Raw genomic sequence first — 17,184 nt, forward strand, 5'->3', positions numbered from 1 at the left:
CCTGAATAGACAGCGAAATATCCCAGGTTGAGGAAGTGGACTTTGGGAGCAAGATATACTATTATTTTCCCCTTTTTTTCTTTTTGTGAGTGTGTATGTGGGTGCTGCTGTGTGAGATTTTGTCTGTGTAGCTTTGTTTTCACCATTTGTCCTGGGGTTAGACCGACCATTTTTTTTTTTTTTTGGTCTTTTTTTTTTTTTTCTTTAATAGAAATTTTTCTTCTTAATAATTATTTTGTTATTTTAATAACTGTATTTTACCCTACTTTATTTTGTCTTCTCCCCTTTCTTCCTTTCTTCCCTCCTTTCTTTCCTATTTCCCTCCTTCCTTCCTTCCTCCCTTCCTTCCTTCCTTCCTCCCTCCCTTCCTTTATTCCCTCCTTCCTTCCTCCCTTCCTTTCTTCCTCCCTCCCTTCCTTTCTTCCTCCCTCTCTTCCTTTCTTCCTCCCTCCCTTCCTTTCTTTATTCCCTCCTTCCTTCTTCCCTTCCTTTCTTCCTCCCTCCCTTCCTTTTATTCCCTCCTTCCTTCCTCCCTTCCTTTCTTCCTCCCTCCCTTCCTTTCTTTATTCCCTCCTTCCTTTCTCCCTTCCTTTCTTCCTCCCTCACTTCCTTTCTTCCTTCCTTCCCTCCCTTCCTCCTTTCTTCCTTCCTTTCTTGACTTTCTACTTTTTTCTCCCTTTTGTTTTGAGCCGTGTGGATTAAAGGCTCTTGGCACTCCAGCCAGGTGTCAAGGCTGTGTCTCTGAGGTGGGAGAACTAACCTCAGGACACCGGTCCACAAGAGACCTCTCAGCTCCACGTAATATCAAACGGCGAAAATCTCCCAGAGATCTCCATCTCAACACCAAGACCCAGATTCACTCAAGGACCAGCAACGAACAGTGCTGGACACCCTATCCCCAACAAAGAGTGAGACAGGTCTACAGCCCCATCCATTAGCAGAGAGGCTGCCTAGAATCACAGTAAGGCTACCGACATCCCCATACACGCCCCCAGACGTGGACCTACCCACCAGGGAGACGGGATCCAGCCTCATCCACCAGAACAGGGGAACTGGTCCCCCCAACCAGGAAACCTGCTCAACCCACTGAACCAACCTCAGCCACTGGGGACAGCCACCAAAAATAGATAGAAATTCGAACCTGCAGCCTGCAAAAGGGAGACCCCAAACACAGTAAGATAAGCAAAATGAGAAGACAGAAAAACACACAGCAGATGAAGGAACAAGATAAAAACACACCAGACCTAACAGATGAAGAGGTAATAGCCAATCTACCTGAAAGAGAATTTAGAATAATGATGGTGAAGATGATGCAAAATCTTGGAAATAGAATAGACAAATTGCAAGAAACAGTTAACAAGGACCTAGAAGAAATAAAGAGGAAGCAAGTAACGATGAGCAACACAATAAATGAAATGAAAAATACTCTAGACGGGATCAGTAGCAGAATAACTGAGGCAGAAGGACGGATAAGTGACCTGGAAGATAAAATAGTGGAAATAACTACTGCAGAGCAGAAGAAAGAAAAAAGAATGAAAAGAACTGAGGACAGTCTCAGAGATCTCTGGGACAACATTAAACGCACCAACATTCGAATCATAGGGGTCCCAGAAGAAGAAGAGAAAAAGAAAGGGACTGAGAAAATATTTGAAGAGATTATAGTTGAAAACTTCCCTAATATAGGAAAGGAAATAGTCAACCAAGTCCAGGAAGCACAGAGAGTCCCATACAGGATAAACCCAAGGATAAACACGCCGAGACACATAATAATCAAACTGTCAAAAATTAAATACAAAGAAAACATATTAAAAGCAGCAAGGGAAAAACAACAAATAACACACAAGGGAATCCCCATAAGGCTAACATCTGATCTTTCAGCAGAAACTCTACAAGCCAGAAGGGAGTGGCAGGACATATTTAAAGTGATGAAGGAAAAAAACCTACAACCAAGACTACTCTACCCAGCAAGGATCTCATTCAGATTTGATGGAGAAATTAAAACCTTTACAGACAAGCAAAAGCTGAGAGAGTACAGCACCACCAAACCAGCTTTACAACAAATGCTAAAGGAACTTCTCTAAGCAAAAAACATAAGAGAAGGAAAAGACCTACAAGAACAACCTGAAACAATTAAGTAAATGGTAATAGGAACGCACATATCAATAATTACCTTAAATGTAAATGGATTAAATGCTCCCACCAAAAGACACAGACTGGCTGAATGGATACAAAAACAGGACCCATATATATGCTGTCTACAAGAGACCCACTTCAGACCTAGGGACACCTACAGGCTGAAAGTGAGGGATGGAAAAAGATATTCCATGCAAATAGAAATCAGAAGGAAGCTGGAGTAGCAATTCTCATATCAGATAAAATAGACTTTAAAATAAAAACTATTACAAGAGACAAAGAAGGACACTATATAATGATCAAGGGATCGATCCATGAAGAAGATATAACAATTGTAAATATTTATGCACCCAACATAGGCGCACCTCAATACATAAGGCAAATACTAACAGCCATAAAAGGGGAAATCGACAGTAACACAATCATAGTAGGGGACTTTAACACCCCCCTGTCACCAATGGACAGATCATCCAAAATGAAAATAAATAAAGAAACACAAGCTTTAAATGATACATTATACAAGATGGATTTACTTGATATTTATAGGACATTCCATCCAAAAACAACAGAATACACATTTTTCTCAAGTGCACATGGAACATTCTCCAGGATAGATCATATCTTGGGTCACAAATCTAGCCTTGGCAAATTTAAGAAAATTGAAATCGTATCAAGTATCTTTTCTGACCACAACGCTATCAGACTAGATATCAATTACAGGAAAAGATCTGTAAAAAATACAAGCACATGGAGGCTAAATAATACACTACTTAATAACGAAGTGATCACTGAAGAAATCAAAGAGGAAATCAAAAAGTACTTAGAAACAAATGACAATGGAGACACGACGACCCAAAACCTATGGGATACAGCAAAAGCAGTTCTAAGAGGGAAGTTTATAGCAATACAATCATACCTTAAGAAACAGGAAGCATCTCGAATAAACAACTTAACTTTGCACCTAAAGCAATTAGAGAAGGAAGAACAAAAAAAACTCAAATTTAGCAGAAGGAAAGAAATCATAAAGATCAGATCAGAAATTAATGAAAAAGAAATGAAGGAAACAATAGCAAAGATCAATAAAAGTAAAAGCTGGTTCTTTGAGAAGATAAATAAAATTGATAAACCATTAGCCAGACTCATCAAGAAAAAAAGGGAGAAGACTCAAATCAATAGAATTAGAAATGAAAAAGGAGATGTAACAACTGACTCTGCAGAAATACAAAAGATTATTAGCGATTACTACAAGCAACTCTATGGCAATAAAATGGACAACCTGGAAGAAATGGACAAATTCTTAGAAATGCACAACCTGCCAAGACTGAACCAGGAAGAAATAGAAAACATGAACAGACCAATCACAAGCACTGAAATTGAAACTGTGATTAAAAATCTTCCAACAAACAAAAGCCCAGGACCAGATGGCTTCACAGGCGAATTCTATCAAACATTTAGAGAAGAGCTAACACCTATCCTTCTGAAACTCTTCCAAAAGATAGCAGAGGTAGGAACACTCCCAAACTCATTCTACGAGGCCACCATCACCCTGATACCAAAACCAGACAAAGACGTCACAAAGAAAGAAAACTATAGGCCAATATCACTGATGAACATAGATGCAAAAATCCTCAACAAAATACTAGCAAACAGAATCCAAAAGCACATTAAAAGGATCATACACCATGATCAAGTGGGGTTTATTCCAGGAATGCAAGGATTCTTCAATATACGCAAATCAATCAACGTGATACACCATATCAACAAACTGAAGGAGAAAAACCATATGATCATCTCAATAGATGCAGAGAAAGCTTTTGACAAAATTCAACACCATTTATGATAAAAACCCTGCAGAAAGTAGGCATAGAGGGAACTTTCCTCAACATAATAAAGGCAATATATGACAAACCCACAGCCATCATTGTTCTCAATGGTGAAAAACTGAAACCATTTCCACTAAGATCAGGAACAAGACAAGGTTGCCCACTCTCACCACTCTTATTCAACCTAGTTTTGGAAGTTCTAGCCACAGCAATTAGAGAAAATAAGGAAATAAAAGGAATCCAAATAGGAAAAGAAGAAGTAAAGCTGTCACTGTTTGCAGATGACATGATACTATACATAGAGAATACTAAAGATGCTACCAGAAAACTACTAGAACTAATCAATGAATTTGGTAAAGTAGCAGGATACAAAGTTAATGCACAGAAATCTCTGGCATTCTTATACACTAATGATGAAAAATCTGAGAATGAAATTAAGAAAACACTCCCATTTACCATTGCAACAAAAAGAATAAAATATCTAGGAATAAACCTACCTAAGGAGACAAAAGACTTGTATGCAGAAAACTATAAGACACTGATGAAAGAAATTAAAGATGACACAAATAGGTGGAGAAATATACCATGTTCATGGATTGGAAGAATCAACATAGTGAAAATGACTCTATTACCCAAAGCAATCTACAGATTCAATGCAATCCCTATCAAATTACCACTGGCATTTTTTACAGAACTAGAACAAAGAATTTCACAATTTGTATGGAAACACAAAAGACCCCGAATAGCCAAAGCAATCTTGAGAACATAAAACGGAGCTGAAGGAATCAGGCTCCCTGACTTCAGACTATACTACAAGGCTACAGTAATCAAGACAGTATGGTACTGGCACAAAAACAGAAATATAGATCAATGGAACAGGATAGAAAGCCCAGAGATAAACCCACACACATATGGTCACCTTATCTTTGATAAAGGAGGGAAGGAAACACAGTGGAGAAAAGACAGCCTCTTCAATAAGTGGTGCTGGGAAAACTGGACAGCTACCTGTAGAAGTATGAAATTAGAACACTCGCTAACACCATACACAAAAATAAACTCAAAATGGGTTAAAGACCTAAATGTAAGGCCAGACACTATCAAACTCTTAGAGGAAAACATAGGCAGAACACTCTATGACATCAATCACAGCAAGATCCTTTTTGACCCATCTCCTAGAGAAATGGAAATAAAAACAAAAATAAACAAATGGGATCTAATGAAACTTAAAAGCTTTTGCACAGCAAAGGATACCATACACAAGACCAAAAGACAACCCTCAGAATGGGAGAAAATATTTGCAAATGAAGCAACTGACAAAGGATTAATATCCAAAATTTATAAGCAACTCATGCAGCTCAATAACAAAAAAACAAACAGCCCAATCCAAAAATGGGCAGAAGAACTAAATAGACATTTCTCCAAAGAAGAGATACAGATAGCCAACAAACACATGAAAGAATGCTCAACATCATTAATCATTAGAGAAATGCAAATCAAAACTACAATGAGATATCATCTCACACCGGCCAGATTGGCCATCATCAAAAACTCTAGAAACAATAAATGCTGGAGAGGGTGTGGAGAAAAGGGAACACTCTTGCACTGCTGGTGGGAATGTAAAATGATACAGCCACTATGGAGAACAGTATGGAGGTTCCTTAAAAAACTAAAAATAGAACTACCATATGACCCAGCAATCCCACTACTGGGCATATACCCTGAGAAAACCATAATTCAAAAAGAGTCATGTGGGCTTCCCTGGTGGCGCAGTGGTTGAGAATCCGCCTGCCGATGCAGGGGACACGGGTTCGTGCCCCGGTCCGGGAAGATCCCACATGCCGCGGAGCGACTGGGCCCATGAGCCATGGCCGCTGAGCCTGCGCGTCCGGAACCTGTGCTCCGCAACGGGAGAGGCCACGACAGTGAGAGGCCCGCGTACCACAAAAAAAAAAAAAAAAAAAAAAGAGTCTTGTACCAAAATGTTTATTGCAGCTCTATTTACGATAGCCAGGACATGGAAGCAACCTAAGTGTTCATCAACAGATGAATGGATAAGGAAGATGTGGCACACATATACAATGGAATATTACTCAGTCATAAAAAGAAATGAAACTGAGTTATTTGTAATGAGGTGGATAGACCTGGAATCTGTCATACAGAGTGAAGTAAGTCAGAAGGACAAAAACAAATACCGTATGCTAACACATATATATGGAATCTAAAAAAAAAAAAAAAAAAATGTCATGAAGAGATTAGTGGTAGGATGGGAATAAAACACAGACCTACTAGAGCATGCACTTGAGGATATGGGGAGGGGGAAGGGTAAGCTGTGACGATGTGAGAGAGTGGCAGGGACATATACACACTACCAAATGTAAATTAGATAGCTAGTGGGAAGCTACAGCATAGCACAGGGAGTTCACCTCTGTACTTAGTGACCACCTAGAGGGGAGGGATAGGGAGGGTGGGAGGGAGGGTGACAAAAGAGGGAAGAGTTATGGGAACATATGTGTATGTATAACTGATTCACTTTGTTGTAAAAGAGAAACTAACACACTATTGTAAAACAGTTATACTCAAATAAAGATGTTAAAAAAATAAATAAATAAATAAAGCCAAACAGAGCTTTACCTCCTCTACTTTTTACCCTTAGAAGTAATTTACCCATAGAAGTTTTACCCCTAGAAGTTTCAGAATCTGTTTGAGGGTCTTTCCCTCTCTCCCTGACAGCCCCTCCACCAACCTTGTGTGTAATTCTAATCAGGATTCAGTCAGGCTTCCTTCCCTACCTTGAGAAGCTCTGCAATAATTGTGTGTTTGGATGTGTGAATATTTTAGAAGAACAAAAAACAAAATAGTAAAAATTGCTGGTTTAAATATGCAACACATCTTAAATTAATAACTATTTTTAAAAGTTGATAAAGCACTTGCTTTTTCTTTTGGTTTTTCCTTCAGAATTTGAACCTTTCATTTCAGGATTTGGGGGACCCTTATCAAGTTGCAAATTTTAACAGGATTCTTAGAAGACTAATTCAAGTTGAAACCCTCTGGTTAGTGGATAATTCACTGGTGGATTTAAGTGCCGCAAGATTGCCAAGGTATCTGCTCCCTAGCATGTCCAGTTACTAAGTTAAAGTGAAGTCTTTGCTATATGTGTATGTGACCATTGTCTGTTCATATTGTGGCTCCTCTCATGTGGTCAGGTCTTAGTGAGAGTGCTAAGTGATGCCTGGGCAAGGCAAAAAGGGAAATTTATAAATCAAAATGTCACGCTTTAGAGGGAAAAATCTATTCTTTTTCAAATTAATAATGTTATTATCAATTTTTAAGGGAGTAATTTGTAATCATAGGACATACTGGCAGAAAAGCCTGCTGTGTTCCTTGAATTGTCAACTGGAAATACAATTACATTATATATACATTATCATTCTAAATTAGTGATTTTTTTGTCATATTCTCTAAACAATTGTGGGGAAAGACTCTACAGGTAGTTGACAAGAGTCTTGGCTTCAGGGTCACATTCTAATGGAGGGGTAGGGGTTGCCAATCAGAACAGTGACAAAAACAAACTAAAAATTTTAAAATTATGTGGCCTCCTTGATAGTCCAAGGACCCTAAGCTCCTGAAGTTAAAGATAATCTGTCTCTTTGCTCAGGATTGCTTGAGAACTCTGTGGAGAGCTGCCCTTTGCTTCACCAGGCAGATGGGTAGCTGGAGTGAGCTCTGGTAGCCATCAGAGGGGCAGACAGAGGCTCTCAGAAGAGAATTAGGAGATGAAAGAAATCAAGCAGCCACAAGAAGGAAGGGTAAATCCCAGAGCAGGTTAAGATACATCTCTGAGCTGGGCTGAGGTAGGGCAAAAAGAGAGATCATCAGGGGTGGGATAGGAAGGGTGGGAGGGAGACACAAGAGGAAGGGGATATGGGGATATATGTATACGTATAGCTGATTCACTTTGTGATACAGCAGAAACTAACACAGCAATGTAAAGCAATTATACTCCAATAAAGATGTTAAAAGAACAAACAAACAGATCATCATAGTTGCACAGGAGAGGGAAACGTCAGGCAGACAGAGGAAGTGTCAGAATATGCAATGGTCCCTGGGTATCTTTGGTCATTTTCAAAGCCCCTTTCCAACTTTAGACAGACTTGGATAGCATTTGATTTTACTTATGTTCTTTTCAAATGACAAATTTAAAAATACCTAAATAAAAAATTTCAGAGGAATCTTAATATCACTGCCACTCAGTTACTTGATGTTAATTTATTCAGGTTTTTTTTTGTCCCCAGACTCTCTTCTAGGGATAAAATAGTGATGCATTAGTTATATTTTTCTAATACACATTTAAATAAACAGACAATAACGACGAATTTTAACAGTAACATAGCCTACTTTGGAAACACTGAACTAGAAGACCATTAATTTGGAGTATGTGAACTTGACTTGATCCTGATCAGTAAACTTCCAAATCTTTGCTATCATATAAAAAAGGAGAGAGAGAAACTCCAATGACTGAAGAAAAGACTTGACCGAGTTTTAGTATTCTCTAGATGTATTCTTTTGGCCTTTCTTTAGAAATAGGATGTATCATATAAAATTATATAATTGCAATTCAAACTTTACAACTGTCAAATCAATGTATCAGGAGAAAAGAAAATTGATGCATATATATTCATAGCCTCCTTCCCTTCTGCCCCAGGTGAAAAACCACACTTGGTTTGCCACTCGTCTCCCCTAATATTATCCGACTGACTAAGGATCTGTGGTAGGGTGAATCTGAGAGGCTGACAAAGTGGCAGGGTATACATTGAAAATGAGAGAATGACTAGCAGATGAGAAAACAACAGATTTCAAGGAGGACAGGGAGACAGGATCTGCTTGGGCTGGGTTTTCAATTAGAAATTGCAATAGTACTAACATGCATCTAAAGATTATGTATAGGAACTTCCCTGGTGGCGCAGTGGTTAAGAATCTGCCTGCCAATGCAGGGGACATGGATTTGAGCCCTGGTCCGGGAAGATCCCACATACTGTGGAGCAACTAAGCCCATGTGCCACAAATACTGAGCCTGTGCTCTAGTACCCGTGAGCAACAACTACTGAGCCTGCATGCCTAGAGCCCGTGCTCCGCAACAAGAGAAGCCACTGCAATGAGAAGCCTGTGCACCGCAATGAAGAGTAGCCCCCGCTCGCCGCAATTAGAGAAAGCCCGCACGCAGCAACGAAGACCCAATGCAGCCAAAAATAAAAATAATTTATAAAAAAAAAGATTATGTATAACCTAGGAAAGAGTGGAAACCTAAAGTTATCAAAGATATGATTAAAAGACTGTAAAATATCCATATGGAGAGGGAATGGAAGAAAACAAGAAAAATGACAATAATGGATGTGAAAAATTACAATGAAATCTGGGTGGGTTCAAACTGAATTTGTGTTTGTCATGCTGCTTTGTGCCTGTCCTTTCTCTGTTTAGCACCATATTTACCATTAGCAATAATTATTTACCAAACGTCTTTGTGCGGTATGAGGTTCATAAATAAGTACCCTGTCTCAAGGTATTAAACCCCAGCTTATAAAGGAATTTTTCCTTTAGGTAAGGTGTCAGTGATAGATTTGGAATTATTGTCTCTACTTGCGTGGTTTTATACAATTACAGTTTTAAGGCAAAAATATTAAGAAGCATTATCTGTCAGGAAAATGTATTCAACCTAAATGCCTAACGCACATTTCTTTTCCTAAGGATAGCTTTTAGTTTTCTTTGGTATAAAAAGGCCTTTTTTTCTGATTTAAAATGCTATTTCTCAATATAGAATTTAACTACAAAAAGTAGAAAGAAAGGAAAATAATTATAATCTCACTACTTAGAGGCAATACTCTTCAGAAGTTATTATGTTTCTTTGGGTGAACTTTTATACTGCTGAGATTACATGCAGCTCTTCACTCTTTCATTCAGGACTTACTGAGAATCCACCATGGACCAAATACAATGCCAGGTACTGAGTGTATACACTGGAAACAAAAACAGATTCCTGCCCTACACAGGCTTACAGTCTTATATATATCCTGCTTATTTGCTCTTAATATTTTAATATACATATTTCTCTTTTCTTCCCAACCACATTTGTAGAAAATATCACTGTCACACCTTTGAGGGGCTATGGTCTAGGTGAGGCATGCTAGTGTTTTGCAAGATTTAGTAGTTTACCATCCTCTTTAGGAGACAAATGACAAGATGTTTATATTTTATATCCAGCTGCAGAGTTTTAAATATGAACAAAAACCATCTCACATCTTTGAAACAATTGCCAAAGATACCTTATCCTTGGCTGAAAACCATATTGAGACTCTGGCTGGGCTCTCCAGTTTACGGTGCACGCCATTGGAATCCCTCACGCTCAAGAGGAACGCTTGTGAGTTTCACCAAAACTTACCGGAAATGGTGAGGCCCCAAACGCCTTGTCACCTTTTGTACTTCATTGAATATTACACTTTTAACAGTTGTTCCCCTCTTGATTAAATTTGCTCAGTAAGTATTTATCTTATTTACTATGTGTTGAACTTTTCATGTTTCTAATCTCACCTAAAGAACTTTGAACTGATTTGTGTGTGTGTGTGAGTTTCATCTTTAATACACTCTTCTCTCAGTTAATTTATGACTGCTGTACAAACTTTAGGCTCCTCCTGTAATGTAACTTTACATATACTAAGATGTTTCATTTTAGACTTTCAAATCCTATGCATTTTCTCTCATAATGTTTAATAGATACTATATCTTTTTAAAAATTTTTAAATAAAGGTTCCTATCAAGGTCCATATGACCATCTTATAAATTATTTATTCTCTGGCTTTGTTTTCATCCCTTTGGGCCACAAGGGCACCATTAATTAAGTGAATAGAAAAAAGTAATTGATTTGATCTACTCTAGTGGTGGAAAGAGCTGGAAAACCTGCCAAGGATAAACCATTTTTATTTCTTTGTCACTACTGGGAACATTCTTAATGATAATAATGGAATCTAAACAACCTTGGAGTGTGCACCAAGTAATATGCCCACCTATTTATTTCCAGCTAATTCCCAGCACCACTATTAGTATACTTACAGGAATTAAAAGGGTAAGAACAAGCCACTGAGTTCTAGAACCAATATTTGCCCCCAGATGACCAAAAGTCATCTCATCTCTCAGTGTGAATCTGTCATACAGAGGCTTAGATCATCTCTAGACTCCATTTCTAGTTTATGATTATAGTCCTTCCTCCACATCCAATTTCAACAAAAGACAGTTCTCATTACCTTCCTTTCTCACACTGCCATTTTCCCAAGACAGCAACTGTATTCCAGAGGCCTGTATAATACTACACTCTTCAGCCCGTGATGAACAATGAAAATTGTCAAAGTAAAAATTCTAATCTCTGCTGGTACTACACAAATCTCATTACTGCTATTGTCTTCCCTCTGATGTAGTCTGAAAGCAAAATTTCATATTCTGTGACAATAAATTCTCAAATTGCTTTTACATAAGTGAAAACTAGCAACACAGTTGCTTTAATATTGAACTAATATTTAACCATAATAATGTTTTGAAGTTTAAAATTCTATTTCCTACAGTCAGAGGAGATTTAGCTGGACTTTTCAACATTATTCATAAAAAAGCACACTTCTAGTCATAGAGATAATTTATTAGTATTATATTTCAGTCTGGTTAATTTATATGGGGGATTTTAGAAAACACCTTGGTCCCAACTCAGTCACTTGCCTCCTTTCAAAGAATTCTTTATAACAGTAGTGTTAGATTAATTATCTGAAATCTGATATGCCCTGAGGTCTCACTATAAATCTGTCTTCAGAATTCATGATGTGGCATAGAATTATGTGGGAATGAGGGATATAATGAGGTTTTCCATTTTCCTAGTATTCACTCTATTGGATTGAGTCGAAAGTGGATATATACTGACACTCACGCCATAAAAAGCCAGGTTGTATTGACTGAGGTAGTGCAGGGTTGCTTTAAATAGAAAGATGTGGTCATTTTAAAGTATGAGAGAAGGATTTAAGTATCCACTCCTGCTAAAGAACTAAGCTGAAGTCCCAAGTTCATCCAAATTTGGGTTTAGTTATCTAGCCAAAATTCCACAAGAGGATTATAACAGAATTCATTTTGTCATTTTGTCTCTGTCACGGATTTAGGTCAAACTTTCAATGGCCCTTTACATCATGATCAGAATTATTTAAGTGTAAGCTTTTCTTGATCACTGACACCTAGAATTGTGACTGTCTTTCCCTTCCTCCTTTGTTTCAGGTCCTCCGATAAGAAGACGGCACAGTTCAAAAGAGAAAGGACTTAACGATAGAGCTAATAGTATAAGTCCCAGTAGATAAAGGGCAGCCCACTTTCTGGGACACCCACAGGCAAACTCTTCTACTATTCTTCAGAAGTCAGTGTTATCTTAGTTCACCATAGTTTGACTTTTTAAAAAGAAAGTGACTTGGAGCTCCTGCCAGCTAAGTCTGAACATTGGAGCCAGAAGACTTAGCTTTTAATCTTTGCTCAGTCACCTACAGGCTTTATGATCTTGGATAAGTTACTTAAAATGGGGGATAAAAACTAACCTGACAGAATTGTTGTGAGAATGAGATAATGTGCAGAAAGCACTTAGAGCTAAGAAAGTCATGCAGCCAATGGGAGCATTCGAGGAGGTTGGCACCATCATTAGTTAACTCGGCACATCACCTGAGAGGTTTCAGCATCTTTCAGCCTGGGCCATTGCCAGAGCCATGCATTTCCTCTGGCCTAAGCCCCCAGAACTCCCCAACCAGGAAAGCGGTCCACTTGAAAGAAAATGCTGCTTTGTAACACTGCTAGGCATACAACTACTGTTTAACTAGGTTGACATGAAAGAGTGCTTCCTGAACCTGGAAGTGACTGTCTAAATTGGAAATGTGAGCTTCAAAAATGCTCTCTGTCAAGGCAAAATCACTCAGCACAAAATTATTTCCCACCCCTTCTCATAACTCTCAGCCAGAATTCTTCCTTAACTATCACTGAACAACTGGGACTTGTTTGCTTAAAAAAAAAAAAAAACTTTTAACTTTATAATGTGTACATATATTGTGACCTCATTCTTTCTCTTATGGTTAGTTGGCTAAATCCACTCATTGATTTTTTTTTTCTTTATAGGACTTTGTTAAAACTGGAATGACATTCTTTTATAAAAACAGACTATGCAGTTCCACTCCTCTGCTCAATACTTAGAATCTGCTGAACTATCTAGTAGCTCACTGAGAGGGCAAGCTATGGGAGGGTCATCACCTCAGTGAACGTGAATAGTATTTTACTGTAACGTCATTGCAGAGACAAGGAAAAACAGAATAAAGTGACAGCCACTCATCTTTTTTGTGACAATAGGCAAAGTCTACTCATTTATAAAAAGAGTAAGTGAAATACAATGCTTTTGTTCAGTATAGTTACTTTTATTTTTTCTTTAACTTTTGCTTTAGAGTGTTCTCCTGTTTGCCAAACTTAAAAAATGCTGGATGGGATCCTGAAGCTACCACAAGACACTTCACCACCAGAAACCAATATTTTTTCAAAAATATGTATTGTGTCCTAATGCAATCTGTATAGAAAGAAAGCAATCACTATTGTCTTTAAAAATTAATAAACAAGAAATGCATGACTAAATATTGTAACATATATATACACATTATGTATTTATGTATATAGATTTCCTTTAAACCAATTATCTCCAGTTTTTAAAATTCTATACCCTATCAATCAATAAGTTTTGAGCACACGTTTTAAATGATTTAATTTATTTTATTAGTTAATTTAGTATTTAATTAATAATTTTTAATAATTTTTATGTAGAAATTATATATATAAAATGCTAAATAAATATATAATATATATTTTAAAATATAAAATTAGAGATTTTTAAATGATGGGATAAAAATTTAACATGAATAAGGGCTCTAAGGTTTTCCCATGCTCCAGGGACTCATCTGGTCCACTCTCAGGACTGTAAGCCTGAGTGTGCTTGGAGTGTACTGCTTTAAATATCTGAACCTATCAAAAGGGAAAGGGACAATTGGAAGTACCTTGTACTTTTAAGCCACATTCACTGAATTCTTCATTTTAAACATTCTGTCATTTATTAGTGATTTTCACACAACAGAAATTTAAGCCTTATGTTATTCATTAAATACTTAGAAAGTAAACAATAATGAAAAAGCTTCTTTTTGATCAGAGTATTTCACAAGTGTGATTTTAAAATTGCCTTCCCTACATGCTAATAAGAAAGAACACAATTCAATTTAATTGCTTTCAAAATTTAGAGAAAGGTCAACACCCAGATCAACTTATGACCTTATATTTGTCCTTATTTATAAAGACCAACATAGTTGCAGAACTAAGGTTTTCCCAAGATGGTTTACCGATTAACTAGGGATCCTAGCATGAAATAAATGAAATATTTTCTGGATCATTCTGCCAACAGTGAATGCTGCTTGTAAAATTATGTAACAAAGATTCTAACAAGACCAAGACACAGTTCCTTTCCTCAAGAATCTTATGAATGATTGAAGACAGCACACACATAAAACCTTAAATTCAATGAAATGTGTTATGAATATCTATTATATGAATAAGTGGAAGAGATTTAATTTTAAATTATGGAAAGCTATCTGAGATGGATATTGAAGAAGAGTAGACTTTTCACAGGTAGCATGTAATAGCAGACTCTTCCAGACAGGTGACACAACATGAAAAGGGGCACAAAGACCAGAAGTTGTATGTGAGTTAGGAATGGACTGGCTGCAAAAGTCAGAGAAGCATATTGACAATGGCTTAAAGAGTAATATTAATAAAAATAGCTATAATTTTTGAACATCTACTATGTATCAAGCATAGGACAGATACTATGTATCCATTATTTAAATCCTCAAAAAACTATGAGGTTCTAGTTATTCTTATTTCCTAGGCAGGAATATCTGAGGCTCAGAGAGGTTAAGTAATTTGCTCAAGGTCGGTGACACAAAAGGTATGTCACACAACTGTCACGTGACAAAGCCAAGATTCAAACCCTGAACACCTTTCAACACTCTTGCTGCCTCTTCTAATAATTTGGCTCTAATTTTAAAATTCAAGATAGTATTTTTGTGATTCCAGGGACAGCTTCATCTTCCATAATCCACCACAAATCCTAGCATTTAATCATAATCAAGGATTCACTATTTCTTGAACATACCTTAAACTTTCCTGGTTCAAGTTTTTGCTTCTTTCTGCAATACTTTTCCCTTGAAGGCACGCCTGAGAACATATTTTCTCCTTTCAGTGCTCACTTTGGATTGTATTTCCTCCAAAAATCTTCCCTGATCTTTTCAATCAGACCTGTTTCCTCTGCAGTTCCAAAGTACTTTTAAAAAAATATTGGTCTTATGGTATGTTTTCTCATTAATGCCTTAACTTGATTAAAAAACAATTTTTAGATGTTGCTTGCTTCCAGAAAAACAGGGGCTTTAATCATGAAGCAAATAAGAAAGTAGGATGCATTTCATTTTAGATGTTTACACATGTAAACTTCTGCCTCAGGCTGGGAAAACGTTTTCAGTAAAGGCCCAGAGAATAAACATTGTAGGTTTTCTTGGCCATATGGTCTCTGTCGTAACCACTCAACCCTGCCATTTTTAGTGCAAAAGAAGCCATAAACCACATGTAAATGAATGGTGTGACTGTGTCCCAATAAAACTTTTGTTTACAAAAGTATGTGGCAGGCTCTAGTCTACTGACCCCTGCTCTAAATTTTAAGGTCATGTGGGTTGATTGCTTTGCTCATTATCAGTATTCACTGTCCTCCCTGGAAGAAGTATATACTTCCTCTACTCCTTGAAGTCAGATATGTCAAGCAACTTGATTTGGCTAGTGAAATATAAGTGAGTCTGACATATGTCACTTATAGGCAGAAACTTTGAGAACCAGTTTGTGCTTTGTCACATTTTGTTTCCTTGGGCCACACCAGCAGGCAAATTTCCATTTAAAAGCTGCTCCATCAGTCTAGGTCCTGGGGTGAATATGATGTGGGGCAGAGCTACAGTCATCTTACATAGGACGTATAGCAAGAGAGAGTACACTGATGTCATCAACCTAGAAGATTCCATTTGATGCTGTACGATAGCCTAGCCTTTCCCCCCTAATATAGCTCCTTAAATTTAGGGACTGCAGTTTAACTTATTCAATGGTGTGTTTCCCCCCCAAATAGCAGAGTAGGTATGCAAAATGTTGAATAAATGGATAAATGCCTATTATAGGAAACCATGAATGGGGTAGTAGAATTACCAGGTAGGACACAATTATAATACTTTAGGTAAAATGTATTAAAATTTGTTAATTAGAGCAATAGTATTAGAAATAGACATGAGTTATGAGAGCATGAAAAACTGGGGAGTTATGACAGCCAACAAAGTGTTTTATTGTTTAAACTAGTTTGAACTGAGTTATTACCTGCAGGCAAAAACATTCTAACTGCAAGGAAAATCATGGGTTTCATAAGAGGTGCTGGGTGGATAGCTATGAAAAATAATGGCTAAATGCACTGCAAGCAAGGGTCTCAAGATATACATCACACTATTTCTAAGAGATAGCTGTGTTGAGTTGCAATCTGATTTTCTGATCTTAAGAGGTACAGATTCTATGGGAAGTGTGGCCAGAGGGGGTTGACTTAAGTTGGTGATGCTTACGTACACCAGAGGGAACCGATTGGACCGAGGCCAATGGACTGAATAAAAGTGAAACCCCAAATTGAGTCTACCTATTCATTGTGGTGCCAGCAGCTCTAATAGCTATCAACAATGACAGGTCCAATAGTGGTATTGCTATTATTTCAAATAAATCTGTTCACTTGACCTGTGTAAAATACTTCCTTGCATCTTCTATAATCCCCAGAGATATGAGCCACTCATTCCCACAGCCTAAACTTACTAGCAGACATACTTTATTAGGGAATATACAGGGATTTTTTTTTTTTTTAAGCAGCAGTAGAGCTATGTTTGTGGGAATTTTGTGCATAGTTGCCAAAGATGGCTAACTTCTGGCCATATTCTATTTAACTCAATAGAACCATATCAAGCTCCCATTCTAAAAAATTTTAGGTACCTCCATCCTTCTGAAATAATCAGTTCCTCTTCAATACATGGGGCGATTGGCATAAAAAGATTTCCTAATGCCACTTAAT

The 17,184-nt window shown here is 37.4% G+C and overlaps 1 long non-coding RNA gene and 1 pseudogene across 2 annotated transcripts in view; one reads left to right on the plus strand and one right to left on the minus strand.

The window, feature by feature from the left end:
• The window catches only part of LOC131756656 (uncharacterized), a 33,206-nt pseudogene extending 20,906 nt beyond the window's left edge, over positions 1-12,300 (plus strand).
• The window catches only part of LOC136794238 (uncharacterized), a 193,316-nt gene that overhangs the window by 103,790 nt on the left and 72,342 nt on the right, over positions 1-17,184 (minus strand). The window lies entirely within an intron of this gene.

This window comes from Kogia breviceps, chromosome 5 (genome assembly GCF_026419965.1).
Source record: "Kogia breviceps isolate mKogBre1 chromosome 5, mKogBre1 haplotype 1, whole genome shotgun sequence".
NCBI classification, from domain to species: Eukaryota; Metazoa; Chordata; class Mammalia; order Artiodactyla; family Physeteridae; genus Kogia; species Kogia breviceps.